We start from the raw sequence: 17,572 nt of genomic DNA on the forward strand, positions 1-17,572 counted from the left end.
ATAATCTGATAGCTTAACCTTTCAAACTGCTGAAACGACCTTTTGTTCTAATTTTCGTATAAATCGTTAAATTCAGTCGCGTTAATTTTTTTATCCGTGTGAGCTCCGGGCTCGCACTGCTGCTGCGTCATCGTCATCTAATCTAACTCGGACATCTCTGAAAAATTACTTTCGGGCTTTGAAATTTATTTGAAAAAAAAACAACTGCAACGAGTGAAAAGGCGTTTATGAAGCGGAATGAAAAATGGATGAATGAATTTTTATCATCAGCTTTTGTACGCCTCGATTACGTTAACAGTGATTTGGGAAGGTTAATTTTAATTATGAGAAAGGTGACCATACATAGAGAGAGAACCGGAAGTATGAATGCGTCAAATTTAACCTGTTTTGTTCAATTTACAATCTGCAGGATTCAATTTTTGAACTTCATGAAAGCCGTATTCGTAAACTCCCCTTCCCTCTTGTTCATAAGATCTCAATGAACATGTACATAAATGATAACTGATTTATGGTTTCAATATCTATCGAAATTTGTTTGATTTGTTTTTATGTATTTTCGATTTTCTTGAAGCATTTTTCTAGTAATAGAAGAAAAAATCTAAAAAATTTTTATAAAAAAAGAGAAATTATCATTTTCAAGTCAAAACCATCAGAATTTTATTAACAATGGATTAATTGGAAAAAAATGCTCGCAAAAACTCGCGAAAAAAATGAAACTGAAAAAAAAATAAATGTCCAAAATTTTTGAAAACTTGATATAAAAAATTGCTAAAAAAATTATTTTGAAAATTTGAAAATAATTCCCGTCGCTTGGAAACATTTTTGGTTTGATGTATTTTTGTACCTACTGTTACAAAAATACCGAAAAATCAAAAAAAAAGTAAAAAATATTCTTTAATTTACAAATTTTTAAAATGAATTCAACTAGTGACAAAATTATGGAGATTTGGACATTTTGCTGGAGAATTGAAAAATTGAAGCATTTTTCAGATACATATTTTTGAAATAATACAGAATTGAAATTCTTTCTGGTGTTGCAAAGTCTTTAATAGATTCGAAGTCCGAAGCAACTTATGAAAGAAATCTTGCATTTGATTCAGATTTCACCATTCAGCACTTTTGATGGAAAATTAGTTGAAAATTCAGTTGGTTGTTCAGAGTACAGAAATTCGAATTTGGTGAAGTTGAGAGAAAGCTCAATTTGATGATCAGAATAAGAAAAAGAACCCCTAAAAACCTGGATTCTGGCCTCTATGTTGTGTTCTTCACGTCTTCTTCAGGAAGTTTAGATTCTATTTCTTCACCTCCAAGAAGATTGTTGAGAGGGAGAATTTTTAGAAAGGGAACAGTTTTTCCTAAATTGAAAAATGATTCCATTCAAAATTTCACGATTTTTGGTTGAAATAGAAATTAATTCTTTAAAAAAAGTGATCAAAGTGAACTTCTAGTCTTTTCTTGTGGTGAAATTTTATGATTAGGATTTTTTTCATTTGATAGGTAAGAATCTGAGTTGAATTGGTCTTCTGATATTAACTTTTGCAAATTAATAATTTTTCAGTTCAAGTTAATAAATTTGAAAAATGCCGAAAATTGAATAATGTTGCAAATTTGGGATGTATTCAATGTATCTCCGGGCTTGAAAAGGTTGAAGAAAAACCAAGTGTTTTTTTCTGATGTGCTCACATTTTGAAAAAAAAACTTCAGAGTAAGTACAAGTAAGTACATAAGTGTTTGTTTTGAAAAATATTCACATTACCTTTAATGATAGTGAAACTTTATATGTAGATCACGAAAAAGGCAAGGTATCTTGCGAAGTGCCCTATGGTATCTTCAGTCACTGAAGTAAATTTCGATACTACATAACTCTACAAAACTTTCAACAGTTCAACTATCATCAAATTTTGACATCTTTCTCTCGCCTTAACCTAACCTAAGCTGACACCTTGGACGTGGAACTTGATTTTTTTTTACATAAATAGCGCACGTGTCCGAGCATACGATTCGTATAGATCAAATCATCGCGTTCAAATTCACGACTTATCCACCATTTTGAAATTTTTCTGATTCTTTTCAACGATACAAGCGTTTTTGAACATGCATCTTTACCTTTCATTTTACTATAACGACCTTACGACATATTCGCTCGTGACGTTTTTCAATCTTCGTGAGAACATAGCCAACACATTCTGTAGCACTTTTATTCGCGTACTTGTGCATATCTGTCGGACGATTACCGCGAGTATAGGTATATGTGCAGACTTCCAGAGCATATACCAATGAGAGATCTGCTCGTAGCTTTGTTGATTACTCGGTTCTGCTTTATCAGTTGTACGAGATCTACGTTTGGTAAAAAAATTACCCCGTATAAGGAGAAATATGGCGTGCGTCGATTTGGTATGCTGGCATATACGATGTCCGACGTTGACATATATTGAAAAATTTGCGTTAGTGCAGTCGGTAAATTACGTCTATGATTTCGAATACTGGTATATAATATAGAGGAAGTGTTAGTGTACTTAGAAGAAGCGAAAAGTACACATTGCAAGATGTTGGATTGTTGGTGATGATGATGAAGGCGGAATGCTGTGATTATTGTGCGGGGGATAAAGTCGTTGAAATAAATTAAAAGATAACCTGCCAAGTTTTTCAGGCGTGCGAAACCCCCCGCTGTAGATCTTTACAAATTAATAATGTTCACAGTGAAGACGAGGGGTAGCAGGGGCGGCTGCGGGAAGCAAACTTCATTAATAACATTCCAACGTTTATGATGTAAATTAGATTCGTAGTATATATTGCGCTGATTATAGTATGTAGATGTATATAAGATACGAAATTAAACGGCGCGATAACTGTTTTTAATAATTTTACCAGATGAACCAGAAAATATCCGAGCGCATCTAGATTAACGACCGTTGATCAGATCTCGTTTGTGTCGATAAACTCTTTCTTTACGGTGCAAAGATGTCTAAACTCTGGAGATGTTACGTGTAGTATACTCGTATCTGTATTTCACGTATCCATTTCATATACGTATACGATGCTGTTGTGTGTGGTGTTAGGTTGTAGTATTTTTTTCGAGGAGCTTTTTACCTCTCCGTCTGCGAATGTAATTTATTAGCATTCGAACGCGTGTGGAGTTATGCGAATTGTTGATATTTATAGGTCATCGTTGGTTTTTATGTATTGTTGATGAGACGTGTACCTTATGGATTCAGTATATACGCACATATGGGAGTGTAAAGAAGCAGACAAAGAGCTCATGTAGATGAATGAGTGGTAAATTGATTCTATGGCGAATCGATATTGTACGATTAATTTAAATCTACATCGTGATTGATTCGCTGTGAATCCGTATAAGTGCACGGGTGCTTTTTTGCGGTACCCGGTCGAAAAAAAATGATAATAAAAAGTACGCCGTGTACTTCGAGGTACGTTTGTATTATACAGCTGCGAGCTACAACACGAGGCATTTTATATGATTGATGTAAATTTAAAAAAATTACCGTTACGTACATGTAAAGTTGATATTTTCTAGGTACTCATTATCATCCTACCATGCGAGATGCTTAACGCCGAGCCGCGAACTTGCACGCTCAGCGCGGTGGTACTACGACATTTTTCACAATTGCCAACTCGTTTAAATAAGGTCGCCCCTGTCTCCTTTTCTATGTACTTCTCACTTGGCTCGCTAAAGCCGTACATAGTACGCTGTGTAAGAATATGTGTAAGTTAAAGCGTGAAATGTCTTTAAAACGATAAATCACTTTAATGCGTAATTCGTGTGCCGTTGACGTAAATTTTCTATTCGGATTGCTCGCTGAGGTTATAATGTCTGTTGGTTGTTGCCGAAAGTTGTACGTGCACGCTTCCGCTTCGTAGCGTGTGTCCGGCTACGGTACCTTACCCAGATTTACCTGAAAGGTTGCATTTTTGGTTTGATTCAAAAGACCAGCCCTGAATCTGATTGTTGTATTCCTTTGATGCTTAACCTGTCGGATGAGAGAGCATTTGCGAGGATAATTTTGGAGGCGGTTGAAACCAATGTGAAGTTTTGCACCTATGGTTGGTAGTGGAATACTGCAGTGAAAAGAAGAAGCGCTTTTTTGGATATCTGTGAGATAGAGAGCTTCTTATAGAGATGAGAATCCTTTTAGTTTTATAAGAATGCGGTGAAATGAACAGGAGGTATTAAAATTTGAGAGACTTGTTTTCTGTTTTTGAAGTGTTTTGCCTTGAAAATGGTGATATGATTTCACTGGAGTCGGTTCAAAATGATCCTACCCGTAGCTTGAGGTGAAGGAAGGATGGAAGAGAAGAGCGGGAGAAGAGGAACACTGATAACAACAGTTCCTGAAACGATAGTTTACAGGATACTGATTAAAACAGATCATTACTCATTTTTAGCCTCTAGAAAAATATTTTCTAAAGAGTATCTAACTTGAATCGATTCCAATTTTTTTTGCGAAAATTGCAATGCTGGGTCCTCAATTTTCATGACCTGTTTTCTAAAGCTTGTCAAAAGACAACATTGCGCCTCACGAAGATCGCTGATCTTTCGAAATGTAGGGGAACGATGGTAATTCAATATCTATAAGAGTTCAAGGGAAAAGGAAAACAGAGGTTTTTGAGTAAAACAGTTTCCGAAGTGAGTCTATTTTCAAAACACAGATCTTTCTGAAAAATCATTTGTGTAATATTTTAGATTCACTTTCTCGGAAACAGAAAACTGTTTGACTAATTTTGATAAGAATTGGAGGGGTGTAAGATGGAAGTTTGGTAAGGCTATGTTGAGCTTTTTTTTTTTTTTATCAGAAGATCGTTGTATTTTTACGTACGTAGTTCCAAAGTTTAATTTTAGATAAAGTGACCGCGTTGCCTCATCTCATGAAAATTGATTTTCTGAGCGAATTAGGAGAAAGTTTCCAAGAAGGAAATGTAGAGAGTGGGATGTGGAACTGAATTTTATTTTTTCCAGGAGGCTTTATTGGCTTCATTTTTCCACCGTTAGTTGCTGATCAATGATCACTGATGCATTTTTTCTTCGAACTTTGAAAATGGTCTTCGAAATTTTTGAGTTTCTATAAAATGTAAACCGTCTGCCCAATTTCTAGAAAATGTTCTCCATGAAACTTCCCAACTTCTTTATTTTGTTACTTTTTTCAAAAATACAATATTTTGATCTTATAATTCTAAATTAATTCCCCCTCCCCCTCCCTCTCCACCCTTCCCCTTTCAAACTCCACTAATTTTTGAGGATTTTTTCATTTTAAATGAATTTATGAGTAGGTACCTACATACTTACTTACAATTTTGGTGGAATCTGATGAACCTTTGAATTTTGCCATTTTTCGTGCGATATTTTAAAGATTTTACCTTTTTTGCGAGCATTTGAATAATTTTAGAACCATTTATTATTTTGAAATATTCATGTGAGATTTCTTGATTTTTGGTAGATTTTTATGCATTTTTGTGATAATTTTTATACTTTGAAGGGATTTTTTTTTAGAAATTTAGAAATTATTTGTGACAAAAATTTTTTGTTAGGAGCAGAGAACCAAAAATTGACAGTAAAAATAATTTGGAAGTGTTGAAAAAAGAATTTAAGATGGCGGAAGAAAAGATTGACGAGAAAAATTGAAAATTTTGATGGTACTTTTTTATTTAGTACGTACATATTTGAAGTAAACAAGGTGTCCTGAATCCGTTTTTTAAATAATCTTGTTTCACCCCTTCTTGAGCAGAATTTTCAGATGATTGCCTAAATGCCCTCCTACCAGCAGATATAGATCAAAAATTTCGCTCAAAAGTCGAAAATTTTTCTTTCTAAAAAACATTTTTGGGGGAAAACATCTGAGTTCTCAAAAATATCGTGTTTTTTTTATTGAATAAAAATTTTGCCCGACTTCGCTTAAACTCATCTATACTTATTTTGCACGATTTTTTGTTCACAAATTTTTCGCAAATTCTTTCATGTGGGAGAATGTAGATGTGATTTGTGAAAGGAGTAAGTACTCAATTTATTTACAAAGAGGTCGGAGATTCTCCTCTTTTGTGACGGGATGGACATCTTTGGAATTTCACTTATCTATACCATTTTGCTATCTGATTTGTAAATTCTTCATAAACGTGTGTGTCAATCTATCAGTTTTGACGTGAATTTGTACAAAGATTTATCGACACATTCCCCAATTTTGACGCTTTTTGAACGGGTTCAATATTTGGATTTAAATATTGAGATCTAGTATCATATAATGATGAATTAAATTATCGTGATGATTGAACAACATCAATTAATCCAAAATTGTTTTTTTTTTTTTTGTTTCAGGTGAGTAGAAATTGTCGTCATAGAAGTGACAAAATGTTTAAGATACGAGTATACAGAAGAATTGTGCCCAAATTGAAGTGAAGCACTTTCGTTATTCGTTCATCATCTTCCGAGTATTTACTTATTCAGATTATTTTGATAATGATATAGAATTTTTCCCAATTACTTATGGACTGAATTGAGAATGACAGCAGAGAAAAGTATTTACATATCATTTTTTCGATTTCCTGTGATTTTTGGATTTTTTTATAAATAGGTCATGCGCTCTGAAGCTTGAAAGTAATTTCCTTGTTTTATTAAAAAAATACTGGAAAAAATTTGAAAAGGTGGACCAATAATTTTTTATTTACAAATACATACACATGTATGTACTTGGGTAATGTGTGCAAGTTGTAAAAATAATGCCCATTTTATATAAGAATTTTATCACTTTCTTGATTTGGAAATTGATGTCTGTCGATCGATAATGAATAAATTAATCAAGTTGGAGTTCGGAACTGCAACAGTATGAGGATCGAACTGATACACCAGCTTAAAATCTGCAACATCCGGTAAAACATTATTTCTCATAGTCAGCTCAAAATAGTACATAGGTACTATGTACGAGTAATTCCTTCCCCTCTGTCCGGTTCTTAGATACATTTACTTCTTTTGATTTTGATTTCGAGCTCTCCAGCCAGGAGGCATTTACCTGCCACCTTTACTTACATATTCATTAGTCATAGTATTTTGTCAACTTGAAAATAACATTTTTGTTCACTTCGTGACACTTTTTTTCCTCTCAAAAAAATCCATCTTCATCACTTCCGTTACATATATGGCGAGTAAATGAATGAGATCGCGAACACGTTAATCTCTCGTGTAATGATTTTTCCTCGTGGTCGTTTTTTCTATCCTTGTTTCTCGGCGTACTCGTATTTCTCGAATTATTCGCAACTCGCGACCGAGGTACGAAATACGCTACTATTTAAAATCGCCTTTAGGATGTCCGAGTCCAGCATCCAAGTCTGGAAGTCGAGGTATTGGCAAAAGGTACACGATCAGCTACATTGGGTGTTTTGCGAAGATACATACGCGTACGTAGTAGAAAGGAAGAAGAGAAAAAAAACTAGTTCTTATTCCAGCGTAAAGCGAATATTTAACGTTCGTGTGATGAATATATTTAGCCGGCAGGCGATCTATTTCATATTTAATAACCGGTTGCGATTGTTTAAATTTTGTAATGATAGCGTATCGTTGAATTTCGGTTGATAAAAAGCTGCGCGTAACGTGTATCTACTTACTACTTACTCGTACATTTGTAATGGTCGTAATAAATATAAAAGTACACGAGGTTTTTTCCCTAGATCTCTTCTGTACGGTAAATTGTGCTGAAGATGAGGCCGATCGATGTTGTGGTAGTGGTACGCTAAGCTTGAATTTATATACCTTTAATATGTGTAACGGAGATAAATTCTATGGTATTTAAATGCAGTACTAAAGGTTGACGTGAGAAGCGACCAGCGACCATGTGTGTGCAATTTTATTTTAAAAATAAACCTAGTATGTGTACTTGGGTCTATGCTTACCGATATGATCAGATTTCCATCCAAAGTGAAGAAGCCGCAGATATTGAAGTTTATATCTTGATTGGTTATCTGGTTCATTAACGAAATTATCTGCAACATGGATAATTAAAGTGCTAGGGGGTTCGAATAAATGCTCATTTGTGGTTATTTATAGAAATGAATTAGATATCGATTAAGTATTTTCACTGTTATCTGGATCGTTAACGAGTCTAAAAAATTAACACAAAAAATAGTGCAGAGGGTAAAACAAAATTCGATATGGTAAATTATGTATGTAGATTTATTTGGAATGGATGGAAGTTCGAATGCAGTTGGTTTGAGAATTATATGGTTTTTAATGCGATATTGTGATTATGTTGTGAAGCGACGAATTAGTTATCGTAATTCGATAGGTATAATGTTTAATGATGCATCATGGTATCTATTTAATTTCAGAATGAAGAAAGAAATAGTTTTGTGGTCATACGTATAGTGCTATTATGAAGTCTCAAAATTAGTAGAGTTTATGGCAGGGCTGAAAATTAACTTCTGTTCATCTCTTGTGATGAAAACCTATGGTTATCCTAAAATGTCGTACTTTTCTCTTCTTCCTTCGCTCTCGTCTCTATGCATAGGTAGGTGGATAAGTACGACTACGATGCTCTATTCCTTTAAGAGGGGGCCTCCCTCCCCTTTGTGAAACTGGTAAGGCTGGCAAAATCTATCTACTACCAAGCACTAATCGCATTTCCTTATACACTAAATTCAATTTGGACTCTTTTTTATGGAATGTATTTAGAGGCTGCAGAATAGCTTGAAACAGCCCATAATCGACTCAACATATTGAAATTAGACTATAATGTAAATTTCAAGTTTTTCAACTTACCTAACTTTTTTCTTGGAAATTTCTATTTTAAAAAATTTCCTGGAGGCTCCAGAACTGTTTCAAAACAGGTTGAAATCGTTTCCAATCGATTTCTGGGATTGAAAAATACAGGGTGGCCCAGTTATGAGTGTGGTCATTTTTTTTAAAAATTTTTATTTTTTATTATTTTTATTATTTCAATTTTGAGATCAATTTGGAGGCGAAATGGAGCGTTCCACGAGAAAAATACATCAACCAATCCAAACTTGTAGAGAATTGAATTTCCAACAACCTGTAAGAGATTCATTTTTCTCCAGAATGCATAGTTTTTCCGTTTTTTTCAAAAAAACAAAAATCTTACGGTGATATTGAAAATTTTTCTTATTTTGAGCAAAAACGGAAAAACTACGCATTCTGGAGAAAAATGAATCTCTTGTAGGTTGTTGGAAATTCAATTCTCTACAAGTTTGGTTGATGTATTTTTCTCGTGGAACGCTCCATTTCGCCTCCAAATTGATCTCAAAATTGAAATAATAAAAAAAAATGACCACACTCATAACTGGGCCACCCTGTATATGGTGCATACCAAATTTCAGCTTTCTAAGTGTGTTTGATAATTTCTTTTTTTTGGATTTTTTGGCCCCTATTTGATTTTTAAAAATTCACCAAAAGTCGGAAAATGCACTTTTTGAAATCTGAAATTTTGGCGTGCTCTTTCGATTTTGCGTTGTCTACTTCAGAAAGTTGTCTGCCATGAGCTGGGCAACCTTTCGTGTCAGTCCTTTCATTCAAAATGACTCCCCAGGTTAGGTTCCATTACTGTTGAAAATCCAGAAAGGAGGAGGAAGGAATTTTCAAAATTATTCATGACAATTTACGCCCTCATTTTTGAATTGCTTTTTCATTTTTTTCTGATTTCAACGTGTTGTTCAACAATCCGTTGATGATTCCAATACTGTAGTCGTAGTCTCTCTATGATCGATTCGTGTTGTTTGCAACTTTGCCCTTTTTGTGCCACCTTCTTCTTATGATGATGATGATATGACTTTTAATGATTCGATTTAGCTTTCTAGGAAGTAAGGAGCACTTCATGACTGATTAAAATTACGATCTAATCTGGCTGCTAATTCGTAATCCATTCAAAAACAGCATTTTAAATATTCTTATCAAGATCATGTAGCTCTTTCGTTCGTCTAGTCTGGCTATACCTATTACCTACACATGGGTCAAAGTCATGCCGTCATGCCTCTCTCTCAAAGTCATAACTTTGCTATAAAAATGACACCCAACCGATTAATTTTTCGTGACGATGCAAAGTGTTTTGAGGAAAATAAAAAACAGGAGGACGGATGCGGGAGTATTTGGCAGACATGCATGAATCCTTTATACGAAAATGAAATTCGTGACTGGAAATACACGAAAATCGAATCATAGTATAAATTGTAATCTCGATCCGCTGTTCGCCATTTCTGCTCTTTCTTCCAATATACCTCTGTACCTACTAAAGGAAAGATAATCTTTTTAAGTCGTCGTAGTCCTATCTCGTTGAGTATTTACTCTGGTCGGTTGAAAATTAAAGTCTCGAATCGACCACAAAAGGCGTTTACAAACTTGACCACATAGCGAATTCAATGCATCAGGAACATTTTCTTATTGATTGGCTGGATAATTACTTGTTCGTGATTGCGACTAATTTGATTACAGTCTTCTAACTGGAGAAGTGCTTTGCGCGTTTCTTTGGCCTGTAAATCACATCAGCGACATAATTTCGCTCTCTTCTTTATAAAATACTCGTAATCGTATATGTACTTCTACTTAATGCTAAATAAGATGGCTTTGAACTTTACGTATTTATAAGTAGTATGTACATCATCGTCGTACCGTCTTCGGCGGCACGACGGCGTCTTCTTACGTGCGACGACGACGGTCGACCGTTGACGGTACTCGTGATGCAGATAAATGGTAATGTTTGTGTCGAGTTGCAACCGTAACGTCGACTTAATTATGCGTCGATGCTTGTTACATTTCATTTAAATCTTTTCAAAACTGACGTATATATACGCTTATTCAGCGAACACAGCTAACGGAATTCCTTACATCATTGCGGTATGTATTATGGTTGCATAATGAGACATGATTATAATCTCATTTTCGTCCGTTCTATACGCTTTATTCTGCACCTTTTTTTTCTTATACTTGTATATTTTTTTCGTGTATAAGAAGAAATTAAAAATTCATACTTGGTCAAACATTGACGTAAACTTGAAACGAGATTTGGAACCGAGACGAGTCGGAGTGTTGGAGGAAATTAAGCTGTGATGCGTACCACTGTGTCTGATTGCGTGTTTTAGATGAAGAGGAAAACGGTAACGGTCTAATGAAAATACAAAAAAAAATGGCGCAGACTGAGCTTATGGTGAAATGAGATGCAGAATGTCATTAGCCAAAATCTGGAAAAACCTCGTCGTGCTCAAGAAAGGTCTGATTGATGGAATTCGAAAATTTTTGACATTTGTACGTTATACTCGTATATGTAATAAAATGCCCAGGGGGTGAGTGATTAAGATCTGGAGGTGCCCCTGGAGGGAAGATATATGGTTCTCAAAGAGGGGACATTCTCGAAAAAATCGTTACCCTTACCAAATCTGTTTTGGGAAAAATGGTCCACTTCCAAAAGGTAGTACTGCCATCGAAATCTAAGGCCACATTTAGGATTCTACTTTCTACTGCGCGTTTGAAAATTTGCAAATCGCTTACTTTTGGGTAAATTCGTGTTTTAAAAATTTTTTCTTCTCAAATATTTCGCTTTAATCAAGACAAAACATCGAGGGATAATTATAGTTTTTGAAACTGAGGAAATATTTTGGAGTACCTACATATATACTTATACCTGCAGTGATGGCAATTGAAAATTTGAAATTTGAATTCATCATGATAAATTGAACTCATTTTTAAGTCACTTTAGAGCTTTTAAAACAAGGAACAATAGGCGATTTGGCCTCGTCTTCTGATTCTGAAACTAACCAGCGAAAATTCTTCCTTATGGTCCAAAACCTCCGCGATAAAATTTTCAGATCGACAAATCACCTATAGGTAATTCCTTCAAAAGGAGTGAAATTGCAATTTCAGTTTGAAATTTCCCATTTTGACAGTTGTCTACCGAATTTTTTCAAACTTGCAAGCATGTTAGAAACGTGGATTTTTTGCTTTAAAACTAAACTTTCAGTAGGTACCTAAGTTCTTTCAGAGGTTCAAGACCTTCAAAAAATGTGAAAAGCTGCCTTTTTCAACATTATCGTAGCCTAAATTGGTCAATTTAGTCCTAATTTGGACCGAATTTATCGATTTTTCCTGTTGAATAATTTTTATTAAAGAAATTGAGTTGCGATTTTGAAAACCACTTGAACATTTTCCGGGGCACTCAAATGGCTAAAATCGACTAACACCATCAATTCGAAATATGCATATCATGTACCTATTGCAATTTCAGAGAAATGAAAAATCTTCGATTTCTACCTGCGATGAGTGCATTTTTCCAATTTGAAAAAAATCTGACTTTGACAAGAATAATGTGAAATTTCTCTGAAATTGCATTACCCGGCTACGCTGTTTGTGAGCATATTTTGAAATGATTTTTTGATGATTCAAATGAGGGTTGGTAGAGGTACGCATTGGCATATTATGCTTATCAGCTTGAAAATTCAGCATGTTACTCACATATAATAAGGAACCTTCCTCCATTCATTTAGGAATAATTCGAGCAATGCGAGGTATCGTAATTGAATTTATCGCACAGACACAATTTAACGCCTTTAAGTTCAGTTTCCTTGAGGTACACCCACCCTACAGCTATTCAACCTTAAACTATGAGTTCGTGGAGCTTTTCGATGTATCAACCTATTACGTACCTATTCTTCGCATATGGGTACTACAATTACATGTTGATGGAGCTTCGCCAACTTTTCATAGCACACCGCTCTTACAAATGGAATTAAAACTAACATAGGTATAGGTAACTTGATAAGGTAAATTTAGTTCATTTATCTTGAAAACAAACGCAGTTGAACTCTTACTTGCATAATTGTATTGGAAGCGATCATCGAAGCTGTACATAGTCGAGCCGCAAAATGCATAGTCCACATCGAACTATAAATTATATCAGCCAGATGACTTTGTAACTTGTGATTATTGGCATTTAGCACGTGAAACGTGTGCAATAAAATATTCAACGTTATTATGGCGGTTTCCAAAAGAAGTTGTATTTCGTAGACTCGATTTAACCGGTAGACCAGTTGACAAATGGTGGAATGACTTTGACCTATTTTTTGCTCGCCGATTTCCGGAAATAAATGACTACTTTCTACGCAAGCGAAATAGCATAGAGGTATAAACATATTTTGTATACACGAGTTGCATATTTGCGACTCGATGTACCTACACAACACAAACAAGCTCCAAGTCGGAGGAGAAGCGAATTTCACCTACTATACCTTGTATTTTTTCGTTTAACGCGTCTAATTCGCCGGCGAGTAAAATGCACATGCAACAAAATTGTAAATTAATGGTTAACGGAATGCAGTGCAGCATTTGTTGCAGAATTCTAGCCAACTCGAGTTTGTTCGTTTCCACATGAAGGTGGTATAAATCAATGCATATTGGAAGTACGGTTATCGTCCAGTAGAATGAAATTAAAGCCGAGATTTTTCTATTTATGCGAGATGCTTTGCGGCTAGCTGGAATTGTATTGAAATTGATTAGATACCTTTACGCGTACATATATGCGATTGGTTTTGATATTTTTATGTTAACGTATATTTTAAAGTGACAACTTCTGAATTGATTTTACGATTTCTGTTTATTTTATTTATTTACTTATAGGTATCTATAGTTACAGTTGGTTACATTCTCTTTTATGTTTTTGCACCATAATTTTACGATTTTATTCCGATTTCTTGACTTTTTTATGGTTTATTTGGAATTTCACGCAATGTCCAATTAAAGAAATTTCAATGTTGGTGCAGGGATGGACAGGGAAGTAAAATTCAAATTTTATGTGGAATTTTTCAAAACTGAGTGAAAATGTGTAACTGTAACTGAGTAGGAATCGAAACAAATGAAATTTTTATAATTTTGATAAAGGGGCCTTGGTTAATTTTTTTCACTGAATTTTACAAGTCCAAATTTTCTATAAGCAAACATTTTCCAAATCGTTTTTATTTATTTTTTTTTCATGGAAGAACACTTCAATATCACTGAATATGGTGGAATTAATAAAAACAATTTAAATACATTCAGAATTGTAAAAATCAGAAAAACAAAAAAAATGACTAAGGCCCATTTTCCATGGAACCCCTCAATTACAAAATTAATTTTCACTTCCTCTCCATCCCTTCTTCTTCGCTCCCTTGTAAGAATCTTTACAATTCATCCTCCTCGATCGAACTTAAATTTAGTTCACCAAAAGAACATGTCCACACTCCAAAACCAAATTTTGAGCCGCCAAAGTTGATCTTCTGAAAATCAGTTCATTTTATTGAAAAATTGCGCTCACACGCGCACAATTTATTTCAATATTCGATAATTTCTTGTACTATTTTGGCCACATCAAGGCCATTTTCATATAATCCGAAATATCTGGCCGAAAATATTTTTGATCCTTCTTGGTTTTTCTACGACATTGAATTTGTTTGGCATTGAAAGTGGGAGTGTCGTATTTATTTACGTTTGGCAATTTTTGTCGTGATTTACAATTTTTTTTCAAAAGAACGAAAAAACGAAAAATATTAAAATAATGGATAATTTTTTTTTACATTATCTCGTTGTAATTGAAATCGTGCTAAACGTGAATTGAAACCTTGACGAGTAGGACACTCACCTGTGTTGTATTTTTGCTCAGAACGATATATTCGTAGATCCTGCACAATACCTGGTAACCTCTTGATACATACTAAATTACACACCAGTATGGAACATATTTCGACATTATGTAGAAGACGTATACAGTAGTAATCGTTGGGTAAATTATCGACAGCTTTCTGGAATTCACATTAATTTCGTAAAAACTAAGAAAGAAAAAAAGTGAGAAATCTACGTATAGATAACTAAAAGTGGTGAGTAGACAAGATACCTACCTACAATATCTAACTGAAAGAATACATGAAATACATAGAAGTAGAAAAAATAATAGGAAAAAAAAAGAATACCATCGCTGACCGTTGTATTCGGTACATTAGCCAATGGAATGGAAAGCTTTTGGTTGTTGATTTTATCGGTTAGAATTTTGTAATAGACATTCTATCACGTAGTTTGTCTTCTTATAGAGTGTTACAGCCATAGACAAAATATTTCGGTCGGTGCTGCGGGAGTGCTTACTATAGAGAATGACGCAGAAAATACAGGGCACGAGCGAAAGAGTAAGAAAGAAAGAGAGACAGAGTGAGCAAGAGGCGGCAGAGGTTCATTTGTGTACGAATGTGCACAGTAGTGACCGGTATTAATATTTTTTTCGTGTACTGAAAAATATCGAATGCGTGTGTACGTGAATTTTAAAAACGTATGCGGACTCACGCTGGACTAGATATACAAATACATAGACTCGGTTGAATTGAACACGATGAGGATCATTTTTTGACATAGTTCCGCTATTAAGGAAAAATACGAACCATTTTACTACGTACTTGGGAGAAAAATAAGGTCGGCGTCAGTTTGGTTAGGGTGTTTAAATCTGCAACTACGAAAGCCACCACCAATACCAGCCATGCTTCTGTAATTTTCGCCAATTTACCATCTATGGTCTCACGTTGTCCGATTTGCTATACGAAATGTACAAATCAGAAAACGAAGGTGTGATTAATTGCAAAAAAAATAATACTATTATACTGTGTACCTCTAGATATCTCTCCAGACGTACTCGAGATGAAATTGAAATTTCAACGCGAGCATGAGCTTACACGGTGACAAAATTTATTACTAAGGCGACGGCGCGATCGATGAACCAGCAATAAGATATTTTCTATACATTGAGAGTATTGAGTTACTTATAGATCGAGGTAAAAACATACGTCGAGTCGAGTTTCTATGCTTTTCTGAACCGGTACCAGCAGTCATTTGGTTTAAAATGTGTTCTCTGTGTTTTGTGTATACGCATTTTTGTTGCGTGTATCGGTCGTGTGCTATAGTACCTTCATATCTATGTGTGGTATGTACGTGTAATTGATAAGCGAAGGGTTTTTTATGGTTATTACCACTCGGATGGGTGAAGCAATGCTAATCAACAGCTTAGCTCGATGACCAAGTTTAATTGTAGGTTCATTAATCGAGTAATCGGTATTTGCTACGCGGATGGACGGACGACAACGTATAAATACCAAACCAACTTCAAGTCGGTAGTGAGGCGAAAAAAAACGCTTCTATGTAATTAGATTATAATAACGATCTTATGGTTTACTATATACGTATGTGTAATACGACATGATTTTCAATCATGGTTTATTGTACTGCTCGTGATTTTAATACCAAATTACTCGAGTGACCTGACCCTCGTTGGTGGGAATGTTTTGACATAGGTAATTTTGAAACCAAATTTGTCGAGGAATGTTGGAACATTTTCTCTAGGCGTATGGGAACAACCGGAGAACCATTTAGGAGTAGAGAAAGTAAATTTGCGCCATTTCAAAGAACAAAACAAATTGAAAATTGGTAAAAGTTATTGAAAAATCAGCAAAATTGAACGAAATAATGAAAAAGTTGCTCAAGAAACATTTTACCATTTTGCAATCAGCAAAATTCCGCATAAATGCTTGAAATATCAAAAAAAAAGTCAAAAAGTTCATTAAAATATTATCAAATTGAAATGAAGATGTGCAAAAACCACATGAAATACCGTTTAAAAAAATCTGAAATTTCCATAAAAATGGTCAAAAATTGATAGAAATTTAGCAAATGTCAAAAAAATGTTGGTAAAAATTATTTAAGAATTCACATAATTGCCTAAAAATTGATAAAAATCAGCAAAATTGCAAAATTTTGCTCAAATATTAGTGTCACAAAAGTTATTGAAAATTGCAAAAAATGTGTTGAATATTATCGAAACACATTTAAATATAGCAAACATCACGTGAAATATCGCAAGAAAAAGTGAAATTTGCATAAAAAAATCACTGAAAATTTTCCAAAAAATTATGAAAAATCCGTAAAATTGAACAAATTTTTATTTTAAAAATATAGGAATTGTTTTAAAAAATGGTAAAATTCGCAAATAAAAATCTGAGAACCATCAAAAGTTCATGAAAAATCTGCAAAGTTTTGCAAAAATGCCTGAAATAGTATTTTAAAAAGTTTTTGAAAATGGTCAAAAACTCATTAAATATTATGAAATTGTATGAAATTTAGCCAAAAATCACATGAAGCATCGTAAAAAAAATCTCAAATTGGTATAAAAATGACTGAAAATTTTCAAAATTTGATTTAAAATCAACAAATTGTACTAATGTTTGCAAAAATTTGGTTTGAAATTCACTAAACTACGTAGTAATTCGTTTACTTTTTTGTGACTTCTTAGTTCTTAATGAGCCGCTCTACAAGCGTTTCGTTTTTTACTAATATTGGAATTTCATTTTTTTTTTAAGTGTAAAAATTGTAAATTTTAGTCTGTGTGAAATTCGTATGTATTTAAAATGAACTTTCTTTTTGTCCAACAATCATTCAACTTTTAAAAAAACGTAATTATTTAATAATTTTTCCATTTGTCAATTTTTAAGAAGAGAAAGGGAGGGAAGGATGGGATTTGCTCTAGACCGATTTAAGCTCTTGATCATTGTGTTAGACTTAAAAAAC

The 17,572-nt window shown here is 34.1% G+C and overlaps 1 protein-coding gene across 4 annotated transcripts in view; it reads left to right on the forward strand.

Moving 5' to 3' along the window:
* The window catches only part of raskol (Ras GTPase-activating protein raskol), a 191,084-nt gene that overhangs the window by 57,837 nt on the left and 115,675 nt on the right, over window positions 1-17,572 (forward strand). The gene's annotated exons all lie outside the window — the stretch shown is intronic.

The sequence above is a fragment of the Planococcus citri genome, chromosome 1 (genome assembly GCF_950023065.1).
Source record: "Planococcus citri chromosome 1, ihPlaCitr1.1, whole genome shotgun sequence".
Taxonomy (NCBI): domain Eukaryota; kingdom Metazoa; phylum Arthropoda; class Insecta; order Hemiptera; family Pseudococcidae; genus Planococcus; species Planococcus citri.